The 14,609-nt window shown below is 50.1% G+C and overlaps 1 protein-coding gene across 4 annotated transcripts in view; it reads right to left on the bottom strand.

The window, feature by feature from the left end:
* COL26A1 (collagen type XXVI alpha 1 chain) overlaps positions 1-14,609 on the bottom strand; it is a 195,850-nt gene that overhangs the window by 140,320 nt on the left and 40,921 nt on the right. The window contains exon 1 of one of the 4 annotated variants that reach the window (XM_034964650.3): positions 4,640-5,113. The exons of the other annotated variants lie outside the window; for them this stretch is intronic. The gene's annotated coding sequence lies outside the window, so the exon portion shown is untranslated. Of the gene's footprint in view, positions 1-4,639; positions 5,114-14,609 lie in introns of those variants that run through there. 4 annotated transcript variants of the gene reach the window in all.

The following is a 14,609-nucleotide window of genomic DNA, read 5'->3' as shown; positions in this document are numbered from 1 at the left end:
ATGGGGGCGCAGATGCAGATGAGGAGGTAGAGAGGGACCCAAAGGTGACCATCAGAGAGATTGGTTAGGGGACCACCATAGAAAGAGCTGGACAGGTAGGACCCGGGTCCTTGTCCCTGCTGGTTTCAGGAATCAGGCATTGGAGGCTGAGTGCGGTGGCTCACACTCATAATCCCAGCATTTTGGGAGGCCAAGGTGGGAGAATCGCTTGAGCTTAGGAATTCTAGACTAGCCTGGGCAACATAGCAAGATCCTGTCTCTACAAAAATTATATATATATGACTGGGCATGGTGACTCATGCCTGTAATCCCAGCACTTTGGGAGGTCAAAGTGGGCAGATCACCTGAGGTCAGGAGTTCGAGACCAGCCTGGCCAACATGGAGAAACCCTGTCTCTACTAAAAATGCAAAAACAAATAGCCAGGCTTGGTGGCACACACCTGTAGACCCAGCTACTTGGGAGGCTGAGACGGGAGAATCACTTGAACCCAGGAGGCAGAAGTTGCAGTGAGCCGAGATCGCACCACTGCACTCTAGCCTGGATGACAGAGTAAGACTCCATCTCAAGATATAAATATATTATAGATATAGATATCTACAGATATATCTCTATATCTATGTCTAGATATAGAGATATACCTGTATCTATAGATATGTAGAGATACATAGATATGATAGTGCCACTGCACTTTGGCCTGGGTGACAGAGCGAGACCCTGTCTCTATTTAAAAAAAAAAAAAAAAAAGATATCAGGCATTGGATTCACCTGTCCTAAGGTAGGTATGGTCACAGGAGTGGGTGCTGGCTGACCTCAAAAACTGGTGACCTTTCAGTCTTGGGGGATGGAAAAAAGAAAAAAAAAAAAGCTTGTGACCTCCAGGAGAAATAGGGTCACTCTCAAAGTCAGACAGATAAATGAATTCTTACACACTCGTTTCCCATTCTTCATCCATACCTCCAGCCCACCAACAGACAAATTCTCAGGAAACAGAAACAAGCTAATGGAAAACCCCAGATACCAAGACTTTCAAATTATTTGAGGAAAAAAGGCCAGTATCATGGAAGAAAGGCACCAACTCAACAGGCAATAAATCACATCCCCTTAAAAAATAGTAAAGCAAATAGATGGAGACAATTTTTTAAAGCATAATTAATGTCCTCAAAGAAATAAGACAATGTATCACTCACTAAAAAATTCTGGCCAGGCATGGTGGCTCACACCCGTAATCCCAGCACTTTGGGAGGCTGAGGCGGGTGGATAGCTTGACCCCAGGAGTTTAGACCAGCCTGGGCAACATGGTGAAACACTGTATCTACAAAAATATACAAAAATTAGCCGGGCATGGTCCCTGACATGCCTGTGGTCCCAGCTACTCAGGAGGCTGAGGCAGGAGGATCGCTGGAGCACAGGAGTTTGAGACTGCAGTGAGCCATGATCGCACCGCTGCACTCCAACCTGGGTGACAGAGCAAGACCCTGTGACATACACACAAAAAAAATATGAAATAAAAAAAATGCAATATCTTAGAAGTGAAATGTATGACTATGAAAAACAGAATGGAAACAGCTAAAGGGCAAACCAATGAGCTGCAAATCTAAGCTGTGACCTTTCCCAGTAGCCACTGCAAAAAGAAAAGGAGATGGAAAACAGGCAGAAACAGGCAACAAGGGACCTAGAGGAAGACCAAGGACCAACATCTATATAGTAGTAGCTCTGGAAGGCATGATCAAAAAAGAACAAAGAGAAGCATGTACTTGAAGAAATAACAAGAAAATTTACAAGAGCTGAAGAAAGACATGAGTTCAGGCTGGGTGTGGTAGCTCATGCCTGTAATCCCAGTACTTTGGGAGGCCGAGGTGGGTGGATCACTTGAGGTCAGGAGTGTAGTGGCATGATCATGGCTCACCACAGCCTCAACCTCCTGGGCTCATGCAATCCTCCCATCTCAGCCTCCCAGATAGCTGGGACCACAGGTGTGCACCAACACGCTGGCTAACTTTTGCATTTTTGTAGAAACAGGGTCTAGCTATGTTGCCCAGGCTGGTCTCAAACTCCTGGGCTCAGGTGATCGTCCCACCTCGGCTTCCCAAAGGGCTGGGATTCCAGGCGTGAGCCACCATGCCCTGCTAAACTCAGGTTTAATAGACATGAAGAACAAGAAAAAAAAATTCCATATAGAGATTTAAATGTATAAGCAAATATTAGGTATAATCTTACATCAAAAAATTTCAAAAATCCTGACTACTGGACAATTTTCTAGGAAAATACATATTACCAGTACTAGCACACTCAAAAATACGTGAAAGGGGTTGGGTGCAGTGGCTCACGCCTATAATCCCAGCACTTTGGAAGGCTGAGGTGGGAGGATCACTTGAGCCCAGAAGTTCCAGACTAACCTGGGCAACACGGCAAGACCCCATCTCTATACAATAAAAAGTAAAAATTAGCCAGGCATGGTGGCACATGCCTGTGGTCCCAGCTACTCGGGAGGCTGAGGCAGGAGGATCGCTTGAGATCAGGGATCAAGGCTAGAGAGAGCTATGATCGCACCACTGCACTCCAGTCTGGATGACAGAGCCAGACCCTGTCTCAAAACAAAACAAAACAAAACAAAAACATGGAAGAAAAGGGAAAGTAGTGAAAAGTTGAGCCCTCTTCTCACAGGCACCAGGAAACCTAGTTTAAAACCAGGTTCTGCCACAAACCTGCTGTATGACTTAGGCAGAGTGATGTCCCTTCTCTGAGCCTCAGTTATATTTAAAATCTAACTTTTAAGGTTATGATGAGGCTTGGCACAGTGGCTCACGCCTGTAAACACAGCACTTTGAGAAACCAAGGCGGGTAGATCATCTGAAGTCAGGAGTTCGAGACCAGTCTGGCCAACATGGTGAAACCCAGTCTCTACTAAAAATACAAAAAATTAGCCGGGCATGGTGGAGGGCGCCTGTAATCCCAGCTACTGGGGAGGCTGTGGCAGAAGAGTCGCTTGAACCTGAGAGGCGGAGGTTGCAGTGAGCCGAGATCGCACCACGGCACTCCAGCCTGGGCGACAGAGAGAGAGACTCCGTCTCAAAAAAAAAAAAAAAGGGGGGGGGTTATGATCAGGACTAAATGAACACATCCCAGTCAGTAGTGTGTAAATCATGCAGCATTACCAAAATCAAAGCATCATTCTTAATCAACTGGTTACTTAAACCCTACAAAGGAATCTAACAGCTTAAAGACAGTCCTAGTTTGCAGATGGAAAAGAACGTCTAAGAGGTTAAACTTCATTGCCCATAGCTACAGCTCAAACCACAGGCTGAGCTGCAAAGGGAGTCTAGTCTTCCTGACCCGAGGACTGGCGGGATCCCACCTACCCAGTACAAACTGTGAATTCCACCTCTGCCAATTAAAAAGGTCCTGAAACTGTGGGAGACTTCAGCAGCCTAGGCCCTTCCTTTGATTCTACTGGAAAGCCTCAGCTCCAGCTCAAGCACTCAGTGTGTGTTTCCAAAAAGAAAGGTGAGCCGGGCGCAGTGGCTCATGCCTGTAATCCCAGCACTTTGGGAGGCCGAGATGGGCGGATCACATGAGGTCAGGAGTTTGAGATCAGCCTGGCCAACATGGCGAAACCTCGTCTCTAATAAAAATAAAAAATTAGCCAGGTGTGGTGGCAGGTGCCTGTGATCCCAGCTGCTCGGGAGGCTGAGGCGGGAGAATTGCTTGAGCCCGGGAGGTAGAGGTTGCAGTGAGCCGAGTTCGTGCCACTACACTCCAGCCAGCGTGACAGAGCAAGACTCCGACACTCCGACACTCCGACACACACACACACACACACACACACACAAACACAGAGTGAGAGCGAGAGAGCGAGAGCGAGAGAGAGAGAGAGAGAGAGAGAGAGAGACTGACTTTCCTCAGGATGGTTTAATGTGGGATCCTGAGATCCGCCCCAAGGGTTCTAGAACAGACAGGCCGTCCAGCATCTCTGAACCACACTGAGTCAGGGCTTTCCATAGAGAAATGAGCTGTGAATTGGAAAACATTTCCAAATACCTCGAATCACCATCTCCAGAACATTTGGTCTTTAAATGGACTGGAAATGGCTTCCAAAAATCAAAACCTGGCCAAAAACAATGAATAAGGGAGGCAGAGACAAGGAAAGGGCTCCAGGCCTTTCCAGATGGAGCTCTAAAGCCTGTGCATCCCCAGGTAGCCACGGTTGTGGGGACCCCCATTGCCTTGCCCCTAGGATCCCTGCATCCTGAGTGTTTTGTCTGCCTCTGTCTGCTGTCTGGTGGTGTCGTCCTGCCACCGCCCACCTGCGCACCTCAGCTCCTGACTATGGCGGATGCACAGCAGTGGGTGAACAGTGCTCTGGGGGCCATAAAATAACTGCACCCAGAAAGGTGCTTACCAGGAGACATATGTCCCTTTCACAACCCTCCTGGAAGGACTGACCCAGGAGGACAGAACTGGGACGTGGCAGGCCTGGTCCTCGAACTGCCAAGAAATGAACACACTCCTGGCAGCCTCCATCAGGATGGCAAGGGACTGGCATTATCTCTGGGCATCATCTCAGCAATGTTCCTTCCTCATTTCCCTTCCCTTCTCCCCAGCTGAGCACTCAGGGAGGGTCCAAGACAGTAAACTCACTCCTAGCAAAGGTCTTGAGGACGGATCTGCTCCCCAACAAGTCTCCTTTTCTTTTTCTTTTCTTTTCTTCTTTTCTGTTTCTTTCCTTTCCTTTCATTTCATTTGTTTTCCTTTCTTTTCTTGAGATGGAGTTTTACTCTTGTGGCCCAGGCTGGAGTGCGATGGCATGATCTCAGCTCATTACAGCCTCCGCCTCCTGGGTTCAAACAATTTTCCTATCTCAGCCTCCCAAGTAGCTGGGATTACAGTCATCCGCCACCATACCCGGCTAATATTTTGTATTTTTAGTAGAGACTGGGTTTCGCCATGTTGGCCAGACTGGTCTGGAACTCCTGACCTCAACTGATCTACCTGCCTTAGCCTCCCAAAGTGCTGGGATTACAGGCACGAGCCACCGCGCCCGGCCACAAGTCTCTTTTTCTTGCAAGAAGAGGCCCACTTCACCTAGGGGGAGGAGCAATCAAACCGTCCCGAGCCACCACCAGCTCAAGGCTTGCTTGCACAGCACTTTCACCCCACCAGGCGTTTGGCTCTGTGACTTGGCTGAGCCATCAAATCCTTAATTGGGGGTTAATAGAGAAAACAAGTGCTAAGTGATTTCAGGAAATCATGTCATGATGCGATAGAGAGATCTTCAGGACACTTCCCAGGTTCATGCCCATCTCGGAATGTGACCAGTCAACCCCTCTCCGAGGCTGCCTGCCGCCCTAAGAGATGCTGCTGAAGCAGCCTCTTCCCCACATTGCCCTGGTGACATGGGACAAGGGAGCCCCAAAATTGAGGCTTAGCCAGGGAGGGTTCTTAGTTTCCCCCAGGAAAGAATTCAAGGACAAGCCAGTGGTGTTGCAACTTTTATTGAAGTGGCAGTGCACAGCAGCAGCAGAGGTCATGCTCCCTGCAGAGCAGGGCTACCCCAGAGGCAGTGTGCCCAGAGTAGCAGCTCAGAGGCAGGGCTGCACTCATATCTATACCCACTTTTTTTTTTTTTTTTTTTTTTTTTGAGACGGAGTCTGGCTCTGTGGCCCAGGCTGAAGGGCAGCGATGCAATCTTGGCTCATTACAACCTCTGCCTCCCAGGTTCATGGGATTCTCCTGTCTCAGCCTCCCTAGTGGCTGGGATTGCAGGTGCACGCCACCACGCCTGGCTAATTTTTATACTTTTAGTAGAGATGGGGTTTCACCATACTGATCAGGCTGGTGTCAAACTCCTGACCTCAAATGATCTGCCCGCCTGGGCCTCCCAAAGTGCTGGGATTACAGGCATGAGCCACTGTGCCGGCCCCACTTTTAATTGTATGCAAATTGGGGGTGGTTTATGCGTAAACTTCCAGGATGAGGGTGGTAGCTTTAGGGTTGTTGGGTCGTTGTCATGGAAAGGGGTGGTAACTCCTGGTGTTGTCATGGCAATGGGAAACTGACATGGCGCACTGGTGGGCGTGTCTTATGGGGAGGCGCTTCCGCCCCGACCTGTTTTGTTTAGCTAGTCATCAATTTGGTTTGGTGTCCAAGCTCTGCCCCTGGAGTCAAGTTCCACCTCCTACCTCACCACCTCTACCCCGGCCTCAGGCTTGGCCTCCCAAGCCCCAGTGCTCCTAACTGAGCTTTGCTTTGAGGGTTGATCTCATGCGTCCCCTCCCCTCCCCAGGACACTTGAGTCCCGAGCCTGAGTCAGAGACCAGGGCTTTTGTTTTTTCTTTTGTTTTGGAATGGAGTCTTGTTCTGTTGCCCAGGCTGGAGTGCAGTGGCACAATCATAGCTCACTGCAGCCTTGACCTCCTGGGCTCAAGCAATTCTGCAAGGCCCCAAGGCCTTGCCAGTGCCCCCCTCCTTTCCACCAGAACCACACAGTCTGTCCCCATTTCCTCATCCTGAGCTCTGTCCTGGCCCCCTGTTGAGTCACCACTGTGCCTGCCTGCTTGCCTAGACAGTGGTCACACACCGTCATGTCCCACAGGACACTGCAGTACACACAATGCCAACCTGTCCAATCCAACTGAATCCATCACTATTCAACCCCGACTTGCTCCTCCAGCTTGGAGGCCAGCACCTCTAAGTTCCCCGTTTCCTTACCAGGAGCAAATCACCCAGACTCCAACTTCTCCTTTCCTCCCTCCCTTCCCTGCCTCCTTACAGCCAATTAGGCACCGTGCCTGCAAGTCCGCGTCCTGACGCCCCTCCCATGGTGGTCCTGAACCTCGGCCCCTCCTGCCCTCCCAGCCTGCAGTCTCCTCTATCTACCACCAGAGGGCGCCCTCTCAAGCACAGACGTGGCCGTGTCCCTCCCGCGAGCCTTCCCTGACCCTCCAGCCAGGAAAGGTTCTCCTGTCCCACAGGGCCCCTTGTATGCCTCTGTCTTAGCCTTCGTCCTATGGGAAGACTCCCAGCTCCTGAAGACGGCGGACACAGGGCAGGCCTGGTAAAGTTCTGTTGCTCCGACCCCAACTCCTGCATCCCAGAAGGAGCCCTCCCATCCACAGTCACTCAGCTCAACCACAGCAGCTGCTCTGGGCTGTGGTCTGTGCCAGGACCTGAGCCCCAGCAGGATCTGAGCCATCTCAAGGTTGGGGGTGTCCAGCTTCAGGCCCAGCTCCCCAGCACCACACCTGCCCTCACTGTTCTAATTACCTGGCCACACCTGCCCAATCCCTCAGAAAGGCCAGTGCCAGTGAGGTTGCCTGCCAACTGTGTTCAAGAAGCTCTGTTAGAACTAAGGTTTGCCCAGCCTGGGCAACGTAGCAAGACTCCAGCTCTACAAAAAAAATTAGAAAAAAAATTAGCTGGGTGTGGTGCCTCATGCCTGAAATCCTAGCACTCTGGAAGGGTGAGGTAGAAGAATCACTTGAACCTAGGAGGCAGAGGTTGTAATGAACTGAGATCATGACATTCCACTCCAGCCTGGGCTACAGAGCAAGACTCCGTCTCAAAACACACACACACACACACACACACACACACACACACACACACACACACCAAAATTAGCCGGGCATGGTGGTGCACACCTGTAGTCCCAGCTACTCAGGAGGCTGAGGCAGGAGAATCTCTTGAACCCGGGAGAACTCAATCATAAGATGTTTGTTATATATTTTTTCCTCTCTCTCTGACCTTTTCATCCTTTATGCATGATTACATGTACAGTCATTTCAACAGACAGTAGTCACTAATAATTCACTACCTTCCTCTCCTAGTCCCAGGCAGGCTGTCCAACAAGATTAATAAACTTCTTTTCTTAAGAACAATGATCCTTAGTCATGTAACTTCTTTTGTGACAACCAAAAGTTGCTAAGATGCAGGTACGGTAAAACAAGAACCCACTATTTTTCCCTAGTTTGCTCTTCTGTAATAACTTAGCATTCAGGAGTCATGTTATTGTGAAACCTAAGACTGGTCTTTGCAATACTTTTTAGAGTTTGCATTCAGATGAACTGATGAACCAACGAACACCAGCTGGCCCAGCGATCCATGACCCTCCACCACCCAGAAATGGACTTGGTGCACAAAGATAGTTTTAACATCCTTAAGAGTTCATGCCCAACCAATCAGTAGCACCCATTCCCTAGCCCCCTGCCCACCAAACCAACCTTAAAAACCCTAGCCTCTGGCCAGGTGCGGTGGCTCACACCCATAATCCCAGCACTTTGGGAGGCTGAGGCGGGTGGATCATGAGGTCAGGAGATCAAGACCATCCTGGCTAACATGGTGAAACCCTGTCTCTACTAAAAACACAAAAAATTAGCCGGGCGTGGTGGTGGGCACCTGTAGTCCCAGCTACTTGGGAGGCTGAAACAGGAGAATGGCATGAACCCGGGAGGTGGAGGTTGCTGTGAGCAGAGATCACACCACTGCACTCCCGCCTGGGCAACAGAGCGAGACTCCGTCTCAAAAAAAAAAAAAGACCCTAGCCTCTGAAATCTCAGGAAGGTGGATTTGAGAACTATCTCCTGTCCTCCTCGCTCAGTTGCCTTGAAATAATTAAATGCTTTCTCTGCTGCAACACCTGCTGTTTCAGTATTTTGGCTGCATCTGCATGGTGGGTGAGAACCCTGATCAGGTGGTAACACACCTTGATCTACTTCCAGCTTCTACTTCCAGCTTCCAGAACTATGAGAAGATAAATTTCTTTTGTTTAAGCCACCCAGTCGGTGGCATGGCAGCCCTGGCAAATGAATACATGTACATTCTTCTGTTCGATCTTCTCAACGTGACATGCAGGAATTTTACAGATAAGAAACTCCAGAGAAGACCACAAGTCACAGAATGAGTATGTAGTAAATTTATGCCTTGAAACTCAGTCTTCTCATTCCCAACCCCATGCTCCATCCACTTTGCTAATGAGAACAGGTGGATAATCAGAGAGCAAATAAAATATCCCCTCATAGGTCCTTCTTACCCATATCCCTCAAGGACCAGGAAAAATAGCGAGGAGGAGGAACTATCCCTACTCCTGTTTGAAACCAGTGAGATGAGAGTTGAGTGTGGTTCAGACCCCAGCCAAGCGCATGGAGTGGTTTCTCTTCCCCTCCTCATTCTGCTACCTAAGCAAGGTGTCCTGATCATCTTCACCCAACTCTGGGTGGTAAGTACTGTTATTATTCTACTTTTACAGAGAAGGAAACTGAGGCACAGGAAGGAGTAAATAACATGTCCAAGGCAACAAGTCAACGGGCAACTCTTAAGACACTTTGCTAAACAGCCAGACGATCTGGGTCTTGGCACGTGGCTGTCTGTCTTCTTGAGGCCATGCCTCTAGGAGAGGAAGACCTCGACTGGGGAGGCAGTAAACTGCTGCTGGGAACTGTGGAAGACCAGGAGCCAGCAGAGACAGGGGCCTGGGTCTTAGGAGAGAGTTGGGATCCAAGCTAGATCTGCACAGCCGCAGCAAGGAGCCAAGTCTAACAACATGAAATACAACCAGGCGAATATGAAGTCCTGCACTGCAGCCCCAGAGCCCAGAGGACAAGCCTCAGATGGGATGTAGAGGTTCTTGCCAACAATAAGTTCAGCATGAGTCAACGGAGTTGTGGCCTCTACAAATCAAAGGCCATCCCAGGCTGTCTTACTAGCAAAATAGCATCAGGAACACACCTTGTTCCCCTCCATGCCCACCAGCCCTTGTGGTAGATGTTGGGCTCTGCCACCCAGATCCCCTGCATTGAGAAAGGCTTTTAGCCCCAGCTACAGGAAGTGCTGTCAACAGACATCCATCATTCAGCTGCTCAGAGTCACCTCATCCAAGGTCCCAGCTCTTCCTGGGGCACCCTCCATCCTGTGACTGGTGGAGGCGCACTTGAAAAGCCTGGACATATCCCTGCCTGGGGACAACGCTGAAAGAGCATCCCAGCTGCAGAGCCTCATGGGGTCTGGGGCAGCTGTCCTGGCCTATATGGAGGCTCGTCTCCTTCTGCTCATTCCTGCCTCAGTCCCCTCCCTTCCCCAGGGATTTATCCTAAAAGTCATCCCTAATAAACACCCTCCATGTTAGACTCTGGCTCAGAATCTTCTTCCACTGATGCAGTATAGGTGAGCCTCAGTGTTGGGGCTTAACCAGGAAGGGTTCTTGGCTTAGCCTAGGAAAGAATTCAAGGGCAAGCCAGTGGTATTAGCAAATTTATCAAAGCAGCAGTGCACAGCAGCAGCAGACGTTCTGCTCTTTGCAGAGTAGGGCTACCCCACAGGCAGTGTGCCCAGAGTAGCAGCTCGGAGGCAGAGCTTCACTCCTATTTATACCCATCTTAATGGTATGCAAATTAAGAGGCAGGTTATTCATAATTTCTGTATAACCCGCCCCTTAATTTGCATATGATTAAGTGGTAACTTCCGGGTGATAACTTTGAAGGGGTGCTAACTGCTGGGTTATCAGGTCATTGCCATGGAAAGGGGCTGTAACTTCTGGGTGTTGCCATGGCAATGGTAAATTGTTATGGCGCTAGGGGGTATGTTTTATGGAGAGGTGCTTTCACCTCTTCCCTGTTTTAGCTAGTCCTCAATTTGGTCCAGTGTCTGCACCCCACCTCCAGAGTCAAATCCCATCTCCTACCTCACTGAGGACTCTCCCTGTGTCTGCCATGAGGTTCAATAGAAATGCAGAGAAACTGCCACCCAGAGCCCCGGGAGGAGATATCTGTGGCCACTGTCCTACAAGCAGAAGGTGATTGAGCTGGGAGGGAGGGGAGGCTAATGTCAGAGTTAGAGCCGTGAGCTTCCATGGGAAGAAAAGTCATCACCCGGGATTTGGCCAGGTGAAAAGGAGGTCCCATGGCTCCTCAGGCTCAGACCTGCCCTCTCTAGCAGAACAGGTGAGGGCTGTTGAGGACAGGTGCCTCAGGAATATCGAGCAGAAACAAGCGGAGGGCCATGGTGAAGGCAGCCAGCTTTCTGCCCCAACATCCTGTAGGGGAGTCGGACCAGACTTGCTCTCGTGGCCCCAGAGGGCACGGAGTCAGGTCAGAGCATTAAGCTGCTGGGAGACAGGCATCGCTCAGGATAAGGAGGTACCCGCTGCCAGGAAGAGCTGCCCACAAGTGCAATGGGCTGCCCACAGTGGGTGGAGTAGATACCCCATCCTTGAAGGGGCGAGCAGGATACCCACTCGATGGGGGTGGAAGGTGGAGACATGTTGGCTCTGGAGGAGCTTGGAGACTCACCCTATTGGAAAAGAGGAGGTGAAAACGTGGAAAGTAGGATGAGGTTTGCTTGTTTGTTTTTTACAGGGACAGCATCTTGTTCTGTTGCCCGGGCTGGAGTGCAGTGATGCAATTCTAGCTCACTGCAGCCTCAACCTCCTGGGCTCAAGCAATCCTCCTGCCTCAGGCTCTCAAGTAGCTGGGACTACAAGTGCATGCCACCATGCCCAGCTATTTTTTTAAGAAATGTTTTGCAGAGATGGGGTCCTGCTATGTCGCCCAGGCTGGTCTCAGAACTCCTGGGCTCAAGAGATTCTTCCACCTCTCAAGTAGCTAGGACTACAGGCCTGCACCACTGCACCCGGCCAACACATGGAAAGTTTTTAAAGAAGGGAACTCAGAGTGGGGTTCCAGGAGTACCTGCTGGGGCAGGATGGAGAGACAGAAGCTGGAAGCTGAGCCCAGTGGGGGTAAATGGACAGTCCATGAAGGTGCTCATGGCCATAGCCCCCCAACAGCCCCCTGAGAGCACTTCTCCATCATCTGTCTGCCATCGAGCAAATTGGCACAAATCAGGTCATCCCTTCCAGCAAAATGAGTGTCTCTGAGGCTGCTGTTCCTGTCCATCACTCATCCGCCTCAACACCGCAGGGAGTGGTGGTTTTGTTCACATAGGAATAGCCGAGTGTATGTAACACCATGGCCTGATCAGTTTTTCGGGCACAAAAAACAGTAGGAGTGTTTGGATAGCAGATAGACCTGCCTGCGTTTCCTCATAATAGTTTTTACTGGAACTGTCTGTTTCGAAGCACCGCAGGGAAGGAATTGAAAAGTTAAGGTCATTGATTTTTGGAGGGAAAAGATGATCTGAAATCTCCATGGCGACTGACCAAATCTTTTTGCAAAAACACAAAGGCGATGACATGGTTTCCAGGGCGCAGCACGGAGGTCTGAAGGGCAAAGGAGTTGTGTGGATTTCCAGCCGGGGAGGAGGGAGAGGGGCTCCGGGAGTGCACGACCTACTCCACGGAGCACGGCCGTGCCACCAGCCTCTCGGCTTCCTCCCTCCTCGTTATCTGCATTTATTCTCCAGCAGCTTCCATGGTGGGGAATTTTGGGGTCCACCCCACCTGAGAGCCAGCCCCACAGGCAGCATCGGCTCCTTGCCTGCGCACTGGCGGGAAGGGCTGGCGGGGCCACTGATGGATTGAGTTTTCCACGTGGAGGGGGCAGCTGAGAAGTATGTGATTTGGCCAAGCAGGCTGTGTGGTTTTGAGCACTTCAGCAGTGATCCCCAACTACCGCCATTAATAGGAGGGCCAGAGGGGACAGGCTAGGGGGAGAGATGGTGCCAAGCGCTTTCTATAGGGTCGGCACTTAGGGAGGATCATGTGAGGGAGGACCACGTGAGAAAAGATCAGCATTCAGGGAGGAGCACATTTAAGGAGGATCATTTTAGGAAGCATCAGCATTCAGGGAGAATCAGGATTTAGGGAGGACCAGCATTCAGGGAGGATCAGCATTTGGGGGAAAAAAAAACTAGCTGGGCATGGTGGCTTGTGTCTGTAGTCCAATTTGGGGAGCTGAGGTGGGAGGATCACTTGAGCCCAAGGAGTCCAAGGCTGTAGTGAGCTGTAATTGTACCACTGCGATCTGGCCTGGGTGATACAGTGACTTTGTCTCTAAAAAAAAAAAAAATGTAGATACCATGTGGGTAAAAAGTCTTGTCTCCTTTCCTTACCAGAAGAGATAGAGCTAGTTCAGGATTATGATTATATTTTCATTATAAAGTACAATTTTTTTTTTTTTTTTTTAGAGACGGAGTCTCGCTCTGTCACCCAGGCTGGAGTGCAGTGGCGCGATCTCAGCTCACTGCAAGCTCTGCCTCCCGGGTTCACGCCATTCTCCTGCCTCAGTCTCCCGAGTAGCTGGGACTACAGGCACCTGCCACCACGCCCGGCTAATTTTTGTATTTTTAGTAGAGACGGGGTTTCACCGTGTTAGCCAGGATGGTCTCGATCTCCTGACCTTGTGATCTGCCCGCCTCCGCCTCCCAAAGTGCTGGGATTATAGGAGTGAGCCACCATGCCCAGCCCATAAAGTACAATTGTTTATTTATTTATTTTGGAGACAAAATCTCACTCTGTGACCCAGGCTGGGGTGCAGTGGCATGATCACGGCTCACTGCAACCTCCGCTTCCTGAGCTCAAGCAATCCTCCCTCTTCAGCCTCCTGCGTAGCTGGAACCACAGGCGCGTATCATTACACTTAGCTAATTTTCGCACTTTGTTTTTGTAGAGACAGGGAGATTCACTATATTGCCTAGGCTGGTCTTGAGCTCCCGGGCTCAAGCAATCCTCCTACTTCAGCCTCCTAAAGAGATGGGATTCCAGGTATGAGCCACTGTGCCTGGCCTATTAATAGTTTAATGGTAACATCTGCTATGCTTAGAAGTTTGCAGTCCACAAATTTACATTCATATCGGTGCTATTGTCTTTGGGACTTCTGGCTCCCCTGGGAAGGTGAACTGCTACTTTGTAGATGGAAAACTGAGGTTGTGGCATTGAGATTTGCCCAAAGCCATTTGGGGGGGGGGTGGTAAATGGTGCAACCAGGACACCAAGTGTCTCCTGGTCTCACATCTTGATAGTATGTTTTGACAGCAGGTTGTTTTGGCGAGGATGCTTTCAGATGCGTTGTAAAAACCCTACTGATAAATTGGGCTTGAACAACCAGGTCACTTAAGATTTCACATATTGAGAAGTGAGTGGCTGCAGAGTTGGCTAATTAGGCAGCATCACACAGTCAAAGACCCTGCCTCCTGCTCTGCCTTCCCCAGGCTGTCTTGCCTCATGGCTGTAAGATGGCTGCCACCGCTCCAGGCATCACAACCTCACACAACTGTGTCCAGAAATAAGGACACAGCTTCTCTTCTTGCATAGCTCTGTTGCCCAGGCTGGAGTGCTGTGGCATGATCTTGGCTCACTGCAACATCCACCTCCCTGGTTCAAGCAATTCTCCTGCCTCAGCCTCCCAAGTAGCTGGGACTACAGGTGCCTACCAGCACACCGGCAAATTTTATATTTTTAGTAGAGACAGGGTTTCACCATGTTGGCCAGGCTGGTCTCGAACTCCTGACCTCAAGTGACCTGCCCGCCTAGGCTTCCCAAAGTGCTGGGATTACAGGCGTGAGCCACCGTGCCCGGCCTGGATCAGGCTTTAATCTGAAATTTAACAAGGATAATCCTGGAGTCTTTTTTTCTGAATAAATGGCACTCTCATAAAAGCTGTTTTAAAATGTGGGCCAACAGATGAGAAGAGGACTGCCATTGAAAAGATGGTTTAGG

The sequence above is a fragment of the Pan paniscus genome, chromosome 6 (assembly GCF_029289425.2).
Source record: "Pan paniscus chromosome 6, NHGRI_mPanPan1-v2.0_pri, whole genome shotgun sequence".
Classification (NCBI taxonomy): Eukaryota; Metazoa; Chordata; class Mammalia; order Primates; family Hominidae; genus Pan; species Pan paniscus.
This window is presented reverse-complemented; position numbering and strand designations above follow the sequence as displayed.